The following is an 18,946-nucleotide window of genomic DNA, read 5'->3' as shown; positions in this document are numbered from 1 at the left end:
TACCTCAGTCATCTCTAAATCTACATGTGGTTGTCACCCAATGACAGCTGCATGATATTACTAGCATGTTTTGCCCACAACATGGATATTTCACTGAGGCGAGAGAGAAGTAGCAAGCACTCTTGCTTTATGAGGACCCATGCCAGGAATGCTTGTGAAAAGAAATGCAAAGATCCACAATGGTGGTTTATCTCCGACACCAAGAAGAAGTGCTTGTAACCAGAGACATTCTTTCCAATTTCAGGAGTATTTCTATTAACACAGTGGGCAGACCCAAAGAATGGAGTATTTGCGTTATCATCTAAAGGCAAATCCAGAGCTTACAGTGAAGATAAGGATAAATATTTGCAACTTTAATTTAGCTCTCAATTCCTAACTTCTCTTACCGGATAGGTAGAAGCCTAGAGCAATGGACACAGATTCTGCAGTCTTGGGCTAAGCTGCTGGCTAAATGCAATTTGGCAAAGGGCCAAGGTTTATAGGGCTTAAATTCTCCAAATGCAGTTCAAAGGAAGTTTTATTTTACATGGAACAAGGGGAAAGGCAGAATTTATGTTCATAAGAAAATGACCAAGCCAGGGTACATGATCAGAAGAAGAAGGTCTACAAAAGAGGGCAGAACATGGAAAGCTTTTCCAAGGTGATTACCCTTTTAGAAAAACAATTGTTTTCTTAGCACAAATGAACAGAGAGGGTCAGATCAAATATTCTTCGTGATTCGATTAAAACTCAAAGTCATCTTTTTTGTAATAATACTCTAAAGTGAAGGGAGAGCCAATATCCAACATTACAGAATTAATTCCACAGAAAGTGAGCTGTATCTATCTTTATCTGTTACTATACCTTCAGAAGCTACGGGCAGGACCATGCAAAGTGAGAGCACTTGATAAATCTTACTTAAGGAATAATTTCCAAATGAATTAAATGAATCACACAGTTTCTAAGAGAAAATATTAGGCAATTATTAAAATAAAGTTTTTAAAACAAAGAAAAAGACCACAATAACATCAATGTTAAAAGTAGGCTACTAAATAATAAGTATGATATACATCTCATTGTATTAAACATTTTATATGATACGCCTAGAAAAATACTGGAATCACATTGGATATGCTGTGTATAACAGAAAAAAACCAAAAAATTGAATGTATGTTTTTCTTATGGGTAAAGAATATGTATTTTATTTAAGTAAATAAGAGCTTATGTGTAAAAATACAATGAAACCTAAAACTAGTCCACATAACTTTGAATATGCCCACCTCAAGCTCATAGCACAATACCAAAAGCTTTCAAATTTAAGTCTTTAGAAGGGACCAGGGTTGGGCAAAAGAAAAATCAGTGAGACAGGCAGAATGAAATCGCATCTTGGAGGCACCATTTGTGTAAGTAAAACAACTTCACAATCAATGTAAAATTTTATGGGTAACCAATATAAGCATTGAGTTGATGGTTTTAAATATGCTGAAGGGACAAAATGTCAGGAAGGCTCTGGGCTGCCTTGTTCTCTTAAGTTGCATCCTATAAATAACCCAGTTTAGAAGGCCCACGAATGGAGAATTACAGTAGTCTAGACTTAAAGTAATAAAGGGGTTTACCAACATTTCCACACCGCTCTTGCTGAGCTGGGGCTTCTCTTCCAGGAGGATAAAACAGAGCTCCAGTAACAACAGCAGAGTGTTTGCCCACTGATGAATCAGATGTCAACACGACACAAAGGTACTTACAACTTTGGGATGCTTTTAAAATCACATTCCATAAGAGGGTTACCAGAGAAGAAGCCGAACTCAGCAAGCACTTGGAGCTGAGGAACTGAACTTTGATATCGTTTTAATTCAGTTCCATCCAACTGTGTGACAGCCTTTGGTGCCCAACCTAGGTAAAGTCCTCATTAGAAGGAATGAACGCTTGTCCTCATTCTGTATTGGTGTATACTGTGGCATGGAATAACCACCTCCTGGCAAATGCCGTATCACTTGATCTCAGCTCCCTCACTGTATTTTCCAGTTCTCCTATTTTATTTTGATGCTTACGCTCTCAACAGCGTACATAAAAATATGTGTAAATTGCAAAGCATTATGAAACTGTTACTTCTTATTGCACCATTGTTTAGATGGATCAGAGCAGGGGATATATCCTGCTAACTTTTCTTGTCAATGATTATTGAGAATGCCAACTATCATTCTGTGAGTGGCTGTTCTATGCAGAGATAGGGTTAGGGCTTCATATATGCATCCTTTCTGTGGTACACAAGCTCCTGCAGGATACTGTTCCCATTTTACAAAAAATAAAAACTGATATATAAAGAGTTTAATTTATTTGCAAGATGTTATAGAGCTACTATGTATGATAATTGTATCATACTGCCTACTTCAACACAGCCACTACTAATCATCAAATAAATGGCCAATGAGTGAAATGCCTTGAGAACTGTCTCTTAAGATCTAATTAGAGTTATCTTCCATTGTACACTTAAAAGAAACAAGACTCACTGGAAACTGAAATTAATTGGAAGAAAGCCTGCCCGATTTGAGTATTCAATGTAAGTTCCTAGGTTGAGTAATAGATTATATATTTACCCCTCAATAAAATACAAACCATCAAACCAAATAATATTCTCTGTCTTCAAAAAATAGCAAATGTTTATGTCATACATTAAATCTGGGAGAAGATGGGTTCAAACAAACCAAACAAGTCTTTATTGTTGAACTTGTCAGAGCTTTTAATATGATAATAGTTATTCTAAACTGGTAAAATATGGCTATTGTATGAATTAATTCTCAAATTCACTCCACCAAGGAACCCTTTCTTTGCAGAGCTTTGCACTAGACTGGTTTTCTATGGGTTACATCTTACAAAATTTTATCGTGGGGAAGCTAGAGCAATGAGAACTCTCTTGCTTGCTTAGTGCAATTATTACTGACATAAATGTATAAAGACCAACCATATTAGATCAGCATTTTACTTTGTGCAGTTACATTTCAAAAGATGAACTTGGCCCATGATAGATGAATATCATGAACATTTTGTTAACAGATATGCATTGTTTTCTCAAGAAGAGAAGAAAGTAGATGTGGGAGAAATTTCTTACATCATTGTATGCAAATACATAGGTATTTAAAGTACAATTCCAGGAAGAAATGCCCGATTAAGACAAATCTAAGAGAAGTGGGTCAAAACACAAAACCCACATATTCAAAATGGAAAACATGTTTTATTGGAGATCAAAGAAACAAAAATGAGACTAAAAAAATACCTTACCAAATTAAAGAGACTCAAGTTAAACAGGAAAAAAATACTACTGAGGCATGGCACCATTTTTCTGCTTTTCTACATACACATACAGATACAACTGAATAATCAAGATGGAAGTTAAGCAAGACATGCCTGGGAGAAAAAAAATAAAAAGGAGTGGTTCTTCTATTACATTAAGCTTACTATAAACTTGCAATAACAAAACAGTATAGTAACAGTGCAAATATCTAGTAATGGATTAACCATTTAAGAAACTAGATCCTCATGTCACACACACACATACATACATGCATTTCTAAATTAACTTAGCAAGTTAATGTCATTATAACATTATTTTTTAATTGCTAGGAGAAAATATAGTACGCATTTATTGAACCTTATAATGGGGATTTTTTTTAAAGCTGAGAAACAATTCAAGATATCTGAAATAGTAGAAGAAGACCTTAGACCTTACTACATCAAGATTTAAAATATCTTCATATGAAAACAAAACTGATTTTCATATGAAAAACAAAAAACACTATTTGGAAAAAATATTAGCTATGAATACAACAGCAGAAGTTTCTTATATCCTAAAAATATTGCAATCTGACTTTTTAAGAAAAATGTAATCAAGCAGAGAATTCAGTGGTAAGTAAATCAAGAGATAAGCATATAACTGTAGAATAACTAAAATATAAATCAAAGTAATTACTATTATTACTTATTACATAGACAAAGATGATAAAATGATACATCAAACTATTCAAGCTTTTACCTTTTCACGGTAGCATTTCAAAATAATTTTACTTTTGTTTGTATATTGTTTCCAAATTCTTTTAAATAAATATATTATTATAGTTTTATAAACAAAATGTTAAAGAAAGTTATTTTTAAGTATCATGGAATTTGTAAGGCATACACATTGATAGAACATTAATGTAAAGTTTTTGAGTGCTATTTAATGCATAAGAGAATTTCCACTGTATAAGAATGAATGCAAGAAACAATCTTTATTTTTTAAATATTCACCTGTTTAAGTGGGTTAAAAACAAACAAACAAACTTGGATGGGATTATGAATAATTTTTATTCTCTTCAATTTTTTTTCTAAATTTTCCAAATTTTCTGAAAGAGCAATTCTACTTTTATAGTTTAAAATATATATTTTAAAAATATGCTAATTTCTATTGCTATCATAAACTTATTGGGGAATATTTCCACAAAAGCATTGGATGCAATATGGTACATAATGTGGCACTCAGCATTCCTGTGTGCTCTACACAGTTCACACCTATATTTGAATTCTGACACATGTTTAAAAAATAAAACTATTAGTCTTATGCAGAGTCCAATTTCTTTACTACTAGTTTGATAATATTCAACTGTTGTTAAATAATTTGTGTATCGTGCATTAAGGGAACACTGAACAGAGACAACACATGAAAGGTTGTGTGGCTTTGTGACAATGGTAAATATATCATTCTCTAATGGAAACCTAAGTATCATTAATTTTTTTTTTTTTTTGAGACTGCCTCCCTCTGTCGCCCAGGCTGGCGTGCAATGGCACAATCTCAGTTCACTGCAACCCCCACCTCCCACGTACAAGTGATTCTCACGCCTCAGCATCCCAAGTAGCTGGGATTATAGGTGTGTGCCAATAGACCCAGCTAATTTTTTGTATTTTTAGTAGACACAGGGTTTTGCCATGTTGCCCAGGCTGGTCTCGAACTCCTGACCTTAAGGGATCCGCCCACCTCAGCCTCTCAAAATGCTGGGATTATAGGCGTGAGCCACCATGCCTGGCCTGTCATCTGATTTTTATATTTCTTGGAGATCTGAAGGGAAGTTCCAAGAATAAACAGACAAGATGAATTAAATGGGGTCCAATCATAAATGAAAAACAGAAAGCCACATTCCACTTGTTGAGTAACCAGAATCCCTCATATTGTCCTTTGCAAAACAGTAATTCTACATAGGTTCTATCTACATGTCATTTCCATGAGTTCAGTAATTTTCTGCTAATGGTCTTTTGTATACGTGCTGTTTTTAAAAGATTATTACTTCAGTATATACTTACAGTAGATTTTATTTCTTTTGTTGTTGTTTTGTTTTAGCTTCCCAAGTGATTGTGGGAACAGAAATGGATTTAAAAAGTAGTCTGTAACTAAGTAATTAAGTATCAAAAGAAAACAATATCCCTTAACAATGCTTATTCGTTATCAATTCATTTGGATGAAAGCTAATTGTATTGGTCACTACATAATTACATTCTAAAATGAATTTCACACAATACACCCATTGATGGAGAGAAAGAAATGCTCTCACAGTCTGTGTAGAAATATAAGTGATACCTCAAATTAAGGAGAAATGTGATGCACGAATATTCAATGCAGATACACAAACTACTATTATATATACACCTAAGCACTGTCACCAGGCTTAGCCTATTAGCCATAACCAGGTGGACAATCAAGATATTTTGAATACGGAGACAAGGAGAATTCCTCTCCAATCCGGTTTTCTATTACGTTATCCAGTGGACATTTGCATATTGCAGTTATGTTGCACGTTCATGTCATTTATGATGAAACATATGGAAACTTAATTCTCTGAGAAGGTGAACAATGAGCCCTGGGAATATCACTCACTTTCAACAGATTGAAATGGTCTGATCACCTCCTGCCATTCCCAGTCTTTTCTGAGTGTGGTTGCCTCTTTGGATCTCAGCATGTGATTCCCACTAATGGCAGCAGAGGGAGGTGCTGGAGCTCTAGGTGAACATGCTTGTGAATTAAAGCAGACCTTTGCAAACCACCAGGCTCACGGGCTAAGGGGGGAAAAGGAGGAATTTCCCAGTCCCAGTAATGCTTTCTGACATATAAAAAGGGAAAATAGTTACACCTTTCACTGCATCACTGTGGGAAACTAATTTGTTTTGACATACTGAGAAGTAATCTGATGTTCGTATTTATTCCGAAAAAAGCTGTATTAGCTAAAAACAAATTTCATGAATAAAACCACGGATACATAATCAGACATGAACATCTACTGAGCATGTTGGAGATGTAGGGAATTAACTATTGCTCATAAACTTCTCTTTAAAGGAATCTAATTTCTATCACTTTGAAATCTTTTCCAATTCTTCTCTCTAGCACCACCAGCACCCAGGACACAGCTGTCTCCAGGAACACATGGAAACATTATACCCAGAACACTAGCGTGCATTGATCCGACCCACTGGTATCATGCTTCTCCTTCCAAAAGGCCTTATAAATGATCTTGATTCAAGAGCCCTTTCAATACTATTCTTGGCACAATGACAGTCACTGAAAACCTTTCTGAGCGACAGGCTGTTTCACAACAAGCGGACATACTACCTTATTTGTTTATCTTCAGTTTATGAAAGGCTAATATTGAAAATTCTATTTAAACCCAAGAATCATCAAAATACTCCCCAAACTATTCTGGCTGGGAGAAGCATAGAGAAATATATTGGGCCTTAAAGATAGAAAGAAAGGGGAAAAACCCAATGAAACCTCAGTGAGTGATAAGGGAGTTGGAGTTACAAGTATTAAAAGAGATGAATTGCATTAACCCCTGCCCTTCCCCATTATATTCACTGCCCACTGGAAACAACAACAGAATTACTAAAATCCCACACTCTCTAATGGGATGGTAATAGGATTCAGAGGCCATTAGGGTAAAGGCAATCCATATTTTACACTGTAATAAGCTCAGACTGAAGATGCTGCACCCCCTCAGAGCCCAACAATTACTAATTAACATTAACAAACTTACATGCACTTTCCAAATTGAAAAATAAACCCAAGTTAAAAGTCAAAGGTCTATTTTTCAACAACTTAGATATTTTTGTGAATAAAAATCATCTAACTAAATTGAAGAAAAATTCTTTCTTTACTCTGATATTGATTATTACTCATTCCAGAACGCTTTGGAAATGAGGGATACTGTGATTGTTATAAGGTGGTTATAATTCTCTACTAATAGAATACATTTGCTCATTGGCAAGTACATTCCATTTTTAAAATTACCTCTTTCCCTAAAATATTTTCTTATTCAAGAATAAATATAATAAACTATCCTGGGTATTATGAGTTTGCACATAAGACATAGGAGTGGATTCAACAGGACACCCTGGAGAAGGAAAGGGAGAGTGAGACAGAAATGAACAGTCTGCTACCATCCTCAGGGAACCAAAGATTAAAGGAAGGAGGATATGTCCCAAATTAAAAGAGAAATTACAGTTATACACTGAAATCATTTAACATGCATATCGTCAGAGGAACAGTTAACTGACCAGCCTTTCATGTTTATTACTACAGTAGTCCCTCCGTATCTGTGGGGCTTGGTTCCAGGACCCCCATAGATGCCAAAATCCACAGATGCTCAAGTCCCTCAAATAAACTGGTGCAGTATTTGTGTATAACCTACATACTTCCTCCCATATACTTTAAATCATCTCTAGATTATTTGTAATACCTAATATAATGTAAATGCTACGTAAATAGTTGTTATATCACCTTGTTTTTTTATTTGTATTATTTTTATTATCGTACTCTTACTTTGTATTTTTTTGTTTTGTTTTGTTTGAGACAGTCTCGCTCCGTCACCCAGGCTGGAGTGTAGTGGTGCTCACTGCAACCTTGACCTTCTGGGCTCAAGCAATCCGGTGACCTCAGCCTCCCGAGTACTGGGACTACAGGTGTGTGTCACCATGCCCAGCTTATTTCTTTATTTTTTGTAGAGATGCGGTTTCGCCATGTTGCCCAGGCTGGTCTCAAACCCCTAAACTCAAGTGATCCACCCGCCTTGGCCTCCCAAAATGCTGGAATTACAGGGTGAGCCACCGTGCCTGGCCTGCTTTTTTATTATTCTTATTTTCAGTATTGTCAATCTATGGTTGGTTGAATCCATAAAGGTAGAACTCAAAGATACAAAGGGCTGACTATAATTAAAATAAAAATTTTATTATTTGATTAACATTTGTATTCTATTATTATATAAATAACTTCTAGCATGACTCTAAGGTTGTTTATGTCTTTGTGTAACATAGAAATACAATGTTTTTAGGAAAATATTTTGATTGATAAGTTCTTAGAATTTCACCAGAGGTGTGGAAAAGAAGCAGAGAAATTTGGGAGTACAATGTCCTCACATAAAGTGACATGGTCCCATAGACCTAATTAAAAATAAATCAATATATATTTATTCTGCATCATCATTTCTGACTCTCCAGTTCCTAGCAAAGTGCCTGATGTTCAACAGACAATCTGTATTCATGATCACAATGCTCAGAGTCCATGGTCTATTTAAACAGTTCTGATATCCAAGGTTCGAAATCTTGTAATCATCACTAGAGTGGAGAGACGTAGTCACCACTTTTAGACTACCCTCCAAACAAGTGTACTTTTCATGATAAATGACATGATCAGAGACTAAGAAGAAAACATCTAAAGAGTGTACATCTTCCTCCAACTAAAATAACGATTCTATTCTGGAGATTAAGGATCCGGATCTACTTCAGGGTGGAAAATAGAGGGAGAAGAAGGATGATGCCCTAGGACACTTTGAATCTGCCCTAGACTAAGACTTGGGAACAAACACAGAGGTTAATGATTTGTGGTCTTTTGGAGGTGGATACCTTCTTTTAATCCATATATTGTGGGTATTTATATATTTGCACATTCATTCAAGAGTTATTGATGAAATTAACATTATGCTGCCCGATATTTTTCTAAGCATCAGTGATACAGCAGCAGATAAGCTAGACACACATGGCTCCTGTCCTCACTGAGTTTAAAAGCTTAGGTGTAGCCCCAAATCTACTAAAAATACAAAAATTAGCTGGGCGTGGTGGCGGGCGCCTGTAGTCCCAGCTACTTGGGAGGCTGAGGCAGGAGAATGGCGTGAACCCAGGAGGCAGAGCTTGCAGTGAGCCGAGATTGTGCCACTGCACTCCAGCCTGGGCGACAGAGCGAGACTCCATCTGAAAAAAAAAAAAGAAAAGAAAAGAAAAGAAAAGAAAAGAAAGCTTAGGTGTGAGGCGGGAGAATAGGGTCTGGAGGGGTAGGGAATCTAAGGCTGATTGATGCTGACTTCCTAGAACTGAATGAAAAGGAAAACCCCACCTCTTCGTGCCCAGATAACAAAAGGATCAGCCTCAGCCGGCTTCTCCCTTTGCAACTCCCCTTCCCATGCCTCACAGATGAAAAATGGAAAATGCCTCTGATTGGTTACCTCCCCCAACCAATCAGACTGGTCATGGGCCAAGTCTTCATTTGCAGAGAGTGTAACTTTGTAACTTCACTTCAGCCTCTGACTGGTCACCTCCTCCAACCAATCAGACTGGTTGTTGGCCAAGTCTTCATTTACATAGGATGTAACCAAGTAACCAATGGCAAACCTCTAGAGAGTATTTAGATCCCAGAAAATTCTGTAACCAGTGCTCTTGAGCCACTTGCTTGAGCCTGCTCCCACTCTATGGAGTGCACTTTTGTCTCAATAAATCTATGCTTTCATTGCTTCATTCTTTCATTGCTTTGTTTGTGCATTTTATCCAATTATTTGTTTAAAACGCCAAGAACATGGATGACTTGTAGTCAGGACCCTCCGCCAGTAACAGGTGGACTATGAACAATTAAACCAGCAGTTATATATAGTGAGGATACTGTTAGAATAAGGTAAGTGCATTGTTACAGCATCACAGAGTGGGAGCTCCTAATTTAAACTTCAGGAGGAGTAGTCGAGAAAAACTTCTTGGAGGAGGTGACATTTAATGTTCGGCCTAAAGATGAATAGTATTTAGCCAGGGACAAACTGGAGTGTTAAAGCAGACAAAAAAGATGAGCATCTGCAAAGCCACAGTTAGGAAAGCAGGAAAGACTGGAAGGAATCCTGGAGAGATGGAATGGAAAATGTAGAAGATTGGGAGAGCAGAGGTAGAGGCTCAGAGGCAGGGGAGATGCTGTATGGGGAGCATCCAGTTAACACTGTGAACCCCTTGAGGACAGGAAACACAGCATATCTTCTTGATTTAATAATTGCTAGATTATGCATTGTAAGTGCTCCATTAATATTTATGGAATATCTACTGGGAATCTTGTGGTACTATAAACCTAAAGTTCTTCTAAATTCTCCATATGGTTATTCTCTAAAAATGTTTAGTAGGTTTTTTGTTTTGTTTTGTTTTAAAGTAGGTTTGGGGTGTGTGTGTGTGTGTGTGTGTGTGTGTGTGTGTGTACATATACTCATAATGCCTTTTCACAGCTCCATAGGCCCCTATCACCTCCTATTGTTTTATTTCTGACTATTCACCTTTAGGCACTTCTGCTGCAATACGTGGTTTAGGATTTATCCTGGAGGAAACTGAACTAAGAATGCAATCCACGCTAGTGTAAGTAAACAAATATGGGAATAGCTTATTGATAGATTAGTTCCAAGTGTGAGCGATATTAATGTGTGCAAGGCATATTAAGTTCTAAGCCAAGGCATGCGATCTCCACTTAAAAGATAATCATTTATCCCCGAATTCGAACGAAATCTGAATCCCTGCTGTGCTGTTTTTTCTTGCGTAAAATGGTGTGTAAGAGTCACGGACAACTCCACTATCAAATAGTTCATGGCTACATTATGTCATTTCCTACACTTTTTGTGCATGAATGTTCCAGAGAAAAACTTGGCAAACATGCTCAACTGTGCAGCAAGTGCTGGACTGTCAACAATTTTAGCTTAATATATAAAATAAATCACAATTTTCTAATACATTTTCCAACACCAGGGACACTTAGTTCATAAGAACAAATAAAATTACAACGTATAAATCATGAAATGATTCATTTCTAAGAGTCAAGGGGACTGAATTGGCAGCTAAAAGAGAAATAGTGTTTTGGATGTAATAGTCAAGTGTTTAAAAACAAATTACCTTTTTGTTCTGGTAACATTAAAAAAAAAATCCTCAAAAAAGCTTCTGGAGAATCACAGCCTGTTATAATAAACTATAATAAAGTAATTACAGCTTGGTTTCTGTAAAGGTTCTTGCCATGTAAATGTTCATTTATCTGAAATTTGCTTAAAACAAATAGATTAGATTCATTTCAGGAACAAGAATGACATGACTTTTTTGTTAACACTGATTAATGATTTCAGTTCCTAATGTCATTAGTCGACTATCATCATTTCACCATTTGAAAAATGGTCTCCAGGATCTCTGGGTCTCATCTAGACATGAGTTTTTGCCCATTTCTTATATTCTACTGACCTCTAGAGACTATATGTGTGTGTATATAAATCACATAGGATATGTGATTATAAACACATAAAATATATACATCATGAATGCCATATAGATCAAGAATAAAATGATTTTTGTCACATAAGCCTATTTCATTTAAAAACGTATGCTCAATTACATAGCTTTTCAAACAAAACATTATTTGTGCATGTTTAATACTAAGCAGGTTGACAACACTTTCCCTCACGTTCTTTGCTTGATTGAATGCTGTATAGAACTCAGAGAAGAGTGAATATCAGAGAAACGAATCCTATCTTTGGTCTGTGGCCAGCATCAACAGTAAGTGGTAATAGAGAATTCAGAAACCCTAGCCTGGTTTTTCCATAAAGCCAGATTTATGTTTAGTTGGGACAAGATTATATTATATGAGAATCTTCTTCCCCCAAATCATACCTGCCTATATTTATTTTCCAACTCTCCTCCTGATGAGGCAAGACATGTAAAATGTAGAGATACCTAGTGTGGGCTCCAATGGCTTTGTAACGCATGATTTTTTTTTTTTCTCTCTCTCAATGTTTTTGATTACTAAATATATCCACAACTGAAAATTCAACATGAAAATAATATCTAATTTCAGATTAGATCATAAACTCCTTAAGAATTGTGTCTTTTTCATTTTGGCATCCTTGGTACCTAGCACACTGTGCGTCAGATTGTGGGAAATTAATAATGTCAGCTGGAAAAAACACAATATTTTATCGGGAATGTACTCATACTGTATATTATTAGGAATTCACCCCTTTATTCTCTCTGTCTCTCTCTCTCTGGAAATAGATATAGATAAAGATATATGCACATACATATATTCTCTATAATACATGTGTGTACATACATGTATGTATATAAATGTAAACACAAATACAAATACTAAGAGGAATCCTCTAAATACAGAACATGTGACTAGATTTGTCAATGATTGTTCTAAGAGTTGTTTTACATTTTCAGTTTGTGTACTATATTACTGCTTAAATTCTCATTTGAAATATGGGTTGAAAACTATTGTTCATTATACTACATCATCGACTGCACCTGAACATTTAACAACTTCAAGCATGTTTCTTTCTAACAGACTCAGTTTTAATCTGGTGATAAAAGGATATTTTTTAAAGTACCATTGAGGCAATACCACTTTTTGCCTTTTAGCATATTTTGTCAATTATATTATATAGCATATGTTTTATTGCTTATATTATGTTATACATTTAGAAACAGAAACAGCTTGTGAATTTGTATTAAGCACCTCAAACTGCTACCGATTATTAATAAGTATGTTTGTCAAATAGAGATGACAGAAGAGTACACTATTTAATGAGACATTGGTACAAAGTGCCAGATATAACCACAGGATTATGAAAGTGTCCAAGCCACAACTGATGTACGTGAATATGAGAGGAAATCAAGGTTTTCTTTTTTGGTTCCTGTTTTTTTGATTTTTTGAGACAGGGTTTCGCTCTGTTTCCCAGGCTGGAGTGCAGCGGCACGATCTCCGCTCACTACAACGTCCGCCTCCTGGGTTCAAGCAATTCTGGTGCCTCAGCCTCCTGAGTACCTGATATTACAAGCTTGCGCCACCACGCCCGGCTAATTTTTGTATTTGTTGTAGAGATGAGATTTCACCATGTTGGCCAGGCTGGTCTCAATTCCTGGCCTCAAGCAATCCGCCCACCTCGGCCTCCCGAAGTGCTGGGATTATAGGCATGAGCCACTGAGCCCAGCCTCAAGTTTTGATTCTGTAGTAATATTCAGTAGACAGAAATCTGCTCCCTGTTCTGCAGACTTGGAAGGTGGTCTGGTGACTCCTGTCCTATTCTGCAGTAACAGCGTTTCTGGCAAGGCCAGCTCCACTTCCTATTCTTTCACCATCTCAGCCTCCTTGTGGTATCTAAGAGGCTTTCAGTGTGTGGGTCAAATCCCAAAAATAAATAACTTATCAAGGACTGATTGGCACCCAGTTAATGACTAAAATGAGAATGGTGGAGAATAACTAACTGGGGTTTGGGTAGGAAACCCATATATGCTGTTCTCAACAGCATATATGCAGCTACAGTAAACCATCATTTGTAAATAGAAAGATGTCCCCCCAAATTTAAATTTATCCGGTCGACTTTAGTGAATAGTTACAAAAACCAGATTTTTCTACATAATTCCCTCTTCTGAATGATAATTCGCTAGTTCGGATTTTCCTGCTCAAATTTGCCCCTGCATAGCATTAGCAGAGGTGCCAATGATTAGAGAAATGATTCACGTCAGGTAGTTAGGAAAAAGACAGGGGAGTCAAGGAAGAAATCTGGATAATCCCCATGCTGGAAATTCAAACCCTGGATAATCAGGACCGTACTCTATAGGCAATTATGATTCTGTCCAGTTAAGAGAAATTTGTAATCCATTCAGTTTCAAGCCTATAAAGGCACGTTTCTCAAAAACTTGTATTTTGGCCTCCGATGGCTTAAAAAGTTCTCCTTACTAGATTGTCTCCAATTACAGAAATCCTTCCCAAGTACAAGGCTGCAGAAGTATATTAAACCTGCAGGATATCATGTAGCTGGCTGTTTTACAGAGCTTTACAGCACACGCCATCGTGATGCATGATGTAATATGACTGAAGAAACTCACCACAATCTAATGCTATTTATTCAGGTCACAAGTGTTGTCTTATATATGGGGACAGAGAGGTAAACTGTCTTTGACCAGCAGGCTCGGAATAGGAAGAAAAGGGAGGTACAGAGAAATTTATACTAACTTTAAGAATTCTCCGCACTCACACACACAAAAATTAGAGCTACTGTGGATTTCAGTAAATCTCTGGCTTGCCCAGCAATAGTAAAGGAACTGCAGTGACCACAGATCTGTGAGTCAGGACAAGGCTTGACTACGACTGTCGAACTGTCAGAAGAACTGAAGTCAATGATGAGAAGGTAGCTCTGGTGCAAGCTGCAACTTTGGAACTTCATCAAAATGTGGTTGGTGCCTAACAAATAACAGACAATAATGATATGATTGTAAATTTCTATTATACTAAGACACATATCTCCAGTGAATATAAAAATGTGTATGTTATGGATTTGTGAGTGCTGATTTTTGCAGGGCTTTTAGAACCCTCTGCAAACACACAGTGGCAAAACAGTCAAATGAGGCAGGCTGGAGGAAACAGAAAAGAAAATCCAGCTACATTCAAGGTACGAGACAATAATTTCTAAGCCTTTGGGATCTATTTTTTTCCTTCCATTGTAATGCAGTCAAGTGTATGAGTGATGCCTTTTGTGTTTGATAATGTCAAGTGTGAATGTCATGGGCAGCACCCCATCTCTGATAGTATTAAAATGGTGGGAAGATGGAAAGCTTGGAAAAGTAAATGGAACAAATTAAATTAAAGTGGTTGGAGGACAAGGAAAGTCACTCATCTACAGTTTGGTTTTGAGGTGATGTTGGTGACCGTGTCCACCTGAATAGGCTGGTAAAATCCGTGTTACAGAGGAAAAGCATGACACTCTACTTACTTAATTGTACTAATAATTATTTTTGCTCCTTCTCATCGTGAACTCTGTTGAAAAGAAAACAGCTTATATGTTCACATATAAACTTCCATTATATAGTTAGAGTAGTCTCCACAGCTGAGCTTGTCAGTCAAATACACTAGACGTCAAAGAGTTCAAGGTAAGTTAGTCAAGGTTTCTAGAAAGTAGCTGACAACACAGGCAATTCAGAGAGGCAATTAATTCTAATAAATAAAGTATATATGTTTTTAGAGAGATGAAAACCTTTAAAGATCATAAAAATCCATCCTAATCAATGTCAAGAAACCAGAGATGAATATAACACTAATTGATTATACTGAAATAGCATGGAGAGAACATCACACCTTCTAAACCACGGGTCTGATCTCCAACGAATGGTGAAGGTTTTTCTTACGAAAACATGAAAACAAATGCATATACACAAAATCCCTGTCTAATGAGGGCATGACATCTGCAGTACAAACAAGAAATTGCAATAATTATAATACGAAGGTGTTTCTCGTAGCCAGTCTCCGTTCCCCAGCGTTTCTCAACCTTACTGCTGAAGTCTAGGCTAATGCAACAGATTATTCACAGGCTTCCAGCCTCTGGACTGGGAGTTCTCAACAGCATTGCTACAAGGGGAAGATATAGGCTACTGGTAGCAATACCTCCGTAAGGCTGCAATTTAACGGAAGAATAGATGCCCTGTAGACAGATGTTTCAGAATTTCCTGGGAAGGGTGTGTTGTATGGTGGGACCCCATATTCCAGTACTTCCCTGTCCACATCCAAAGCCGCAACTCCCCTAAAGCTACCAGATCACCCCTCTCCAGTGGCTATCAAATACCTTGGCTTGCCGTTCAAGACCCTCCATCATACTAGCATCGGTTGTTCCCTTTTGGCATGTGCCCCCTGTGCCCACGCTGATTTTGCTGATGGGGATTATTTTGTGTTTTCACATTTCACCCCTAACTCAAAGACAGGCTCCTCAGGGTCCTCTCAACCTGCAGCGACCTTTTCTCCCCTGCTCTCCTAAGGGAGGGAGTTAAGACCTGGCACTTTTAGTCCGGTAGGCTGTTTGGCTCATATTTTGCATCTTCGTCAGATTCTCAGTGAGTGGAGAGACATCTTTTGTTGTTGTTAGGGGTGCAATTTGGCACACTTAGCTCATCGTACTTTGAATATAGTCAGCGCTCGATAGCTACTATTAAAAAAAGAGAACAAGAGGCAAACAACAAACAAACTTTACTAGAAAGTAGAATCTCCCACCAAGTTGTGTAGCTTTCCTTATTTAAAGACAGAAGAAGAAAAGAACCACTATGGGTCAAGTACAAAAAAAAATGTATTTGAATCAAATAAAAATAAAATCGGGAACATCCTTAGCCCAGTGGACTTAGAGCATTAATTACAAAATAGAAGTAGCTGACACTTATGCCTTCTAAATATAAGCTTTTTCCTCCCAGAAAAGAGAAATAAATAGGTGTTAAATCAAAACATCCTATGGGGCATTTCACACCTCAGGAAGGAAAACTGACAAAGAGGTGATTCAATGCCAAAGAAGAATCCACCAGCAAAGAACTAGGTCTGCTTAAGGTAAGAAAACCGAAAGCTCTCCAACATAGGTTACACCCTTGTCATGTCTGCAAGTGCTTTTGTAATACCCTACGTCCCCCTCTCATTGGAAAAAACATATACACTTCCCTTTCACTATTGAAATCAGTTAATTGATCGTTTCCAAAAATAAATACTCCCATAGATAGAGGTCATTGGTCCTGAAATTGCATCAGTTCGTGTCTGGGTACGAGATTCCTGGGCTCCTCTGGGACGTCTTTGTCATTTTATCACAGTGATTACAAGCAGAGTAGTTCCAGCGTGGGTGCCCTCAGTTTCTAGTGCTTATGTTTGCTCTCTGCGTTCCTATTTTCTCCACCAAGCCTTATAGCTTTTGCTTTGGAAATCTGACACTTAATATCCAATGTTAATTACATTTCCTATTCTGAGGAAAATCCTATTGGGCTAATTTTTCAAAATCATATAATGAAAGAACTTCAGTGACAAATCATGTAGGTTTTCGATTGTTTTTTACGGGTAGATCTATTAAGCACTTAATATTCAGTGGGAAAACGGTCTCAGAGCAATGAAATTCTATTACTTTAGAGGCTGCATGCTTTTAATTTCTTAATATTTCATTACATGTTGGCAACTGGTGCATATTTTTATAATGCGTTTGATCATTACTCTTCTCAGGGTATTCTATTTCAGTTCTTCCTCTGACATCATATTTGCATGTTAAAGGGTTTTAGCATTCAGGGATGAAATGTTCTGAATAGTAATGTGCAGTTAAGTTGATTTTTTAAAAACGGAAAACAGCAAACAGACATTATATATAGGGACTAAAGAGAACAATCTCATAATTTTAAAATCGAACTCAAGTTTTAATAGCTTTCTATAGAACATCATAAACGGTAATGATTCAATATAATTCATTAATTAGCAAATTATGCAAAATGCTATCAGCAGAGTTTGGGGAGAAGAATCTTTTTCCTTGGCTTTTATAAGTCTACTGCATTTCTTTTCTTCCTGTAAAAAAAAAAAATGCTCTTTTCTTTGCTCTCCAGCAACATCTACTGGAAAATTCAGAAAAATGCTATTTATATGAATCAAATAGTTTGAGTAAGGATAGCTTTGATTACCATCTGCCTAAAAAGTACATGCTGAACCACAATCCAGTTTACAATGAAATTATTTCTGCTTACTTTAGTTCTATTTTGTTCTTTAAGGAAAGGACAGTTGTTTGACGAGGCAAATAGCCAAGTCGCAACTTCAAATTTATCATTGCCTCACCTGGAAGAAGTCATTTTCATAAATAAAAGCAAAGCATATATGATACAGACAACATACTTCTCTTGGCCCATCCCTTCAACACTTGCCACTTATTTGAGAAATATCATTATCAGCAGCAGAATAACAGCTTGCAATAGTTAGGTATAGCTGGAGTCAGAGAAAAATTTCATGCAGGAAAAAACGATGTAGAAAAAAAAAACGAGATTGAATTTGAGAAAAGCTACTTCAAGATTCTGCAAAGTTTCTTAAGCTGAAAAAAAATTACATGTGATGCGATTTTAAAAACTCACTATGCTACCACCAGCACGATTGCATCAAACATTCGACAGCAGTGTCTTTTTCTCTTGTCTACATCTTTCCCTATTCTTTCAACCATGAGGAAAAATTAAGCCTCCCCAACCTGTATCAGGGGCTTCTCAGGGAACTTCCACCAGAGATTATCTCTGGATGATGAAGTATGATCAGACCCACAGTCCATTTGGTCTCTACTCCCCACTACTCAGCAGTTTCTGATGTACTCATAAAATTGGATTCATAGGCTGCACCCACAAGATGCCATCAGATGGTCTGGCAAACGCGAGATATGCCAGGGTATGATATTGAGGAGCAAGTCCGGTTTGGAAACTTGGGAAGAAAAAATCTTATCTCCAGACAAATACATAAAATATCCTCCCTTCCGTGGCCGCTGAAATCAACAATGCCATAGTAGTGCGGTTCTTTCTAGGACCAAACCTAGTACAGGTACTGAAGTCACCCTTGTATATATCATTCCAGAGGAGGATTCTTTTAACTGGGTTTTGTACTTTTAATATTCAGATTTTCTCATAAAAACATTTAAAAATGAATTTTAAACATTCTATGCTATCTTTTAGGTAAAATCTTAGATATAATCGGGATTTCTGTTATCCTTAATTAGAAACTTGGCTAATCAGAGGTGGGTTTGGGTTTTTTTTTTTTTTTTTTGCTTTCTCAAATCTCAGTTTATTCATGTCAGCAATACATTTTAGCAGCAGAAGCAATGAACACAGAATCAACAAAGACTGAGGTTAAAAACACATAATC

The 18,946-nt window shown here is 36.8% G+C and overlaps 1 protein-coding gene across 10 annotated transcripts in view; it reads right to left on the bottom strand.

The window, feature by feature from the left end:
- The window catches only part of TENM2 (teneurin transmembrane protein 2), a 3,238,122-nt gene that overhangs the window by 667,797 nt on the left and 2,551,379 nt on the right, over positions 1 to 18,946 (bottom strand). The gene's annotated exons all lie outside the window — the stretch shown is intronic.

The sequence above is a fragment of the Pan paniscus genome, chromosome 4, assembly GCF_029289425.2.
Source record: "Pan paniscus chromosome 4, NHGRI_mPanPan1-v2.0_pri, whole genome shotgun sequence".
Classification (NCBI taxonomy): domain Eukaryota; kingdom Metazoa; phylum Chordata; class Mammalia; order Primates; family Hominidae; genus Pan; species Pan paniscus.
This window is presented reverse-complemented; position numbering and strand designations above follow the sequence as displayed.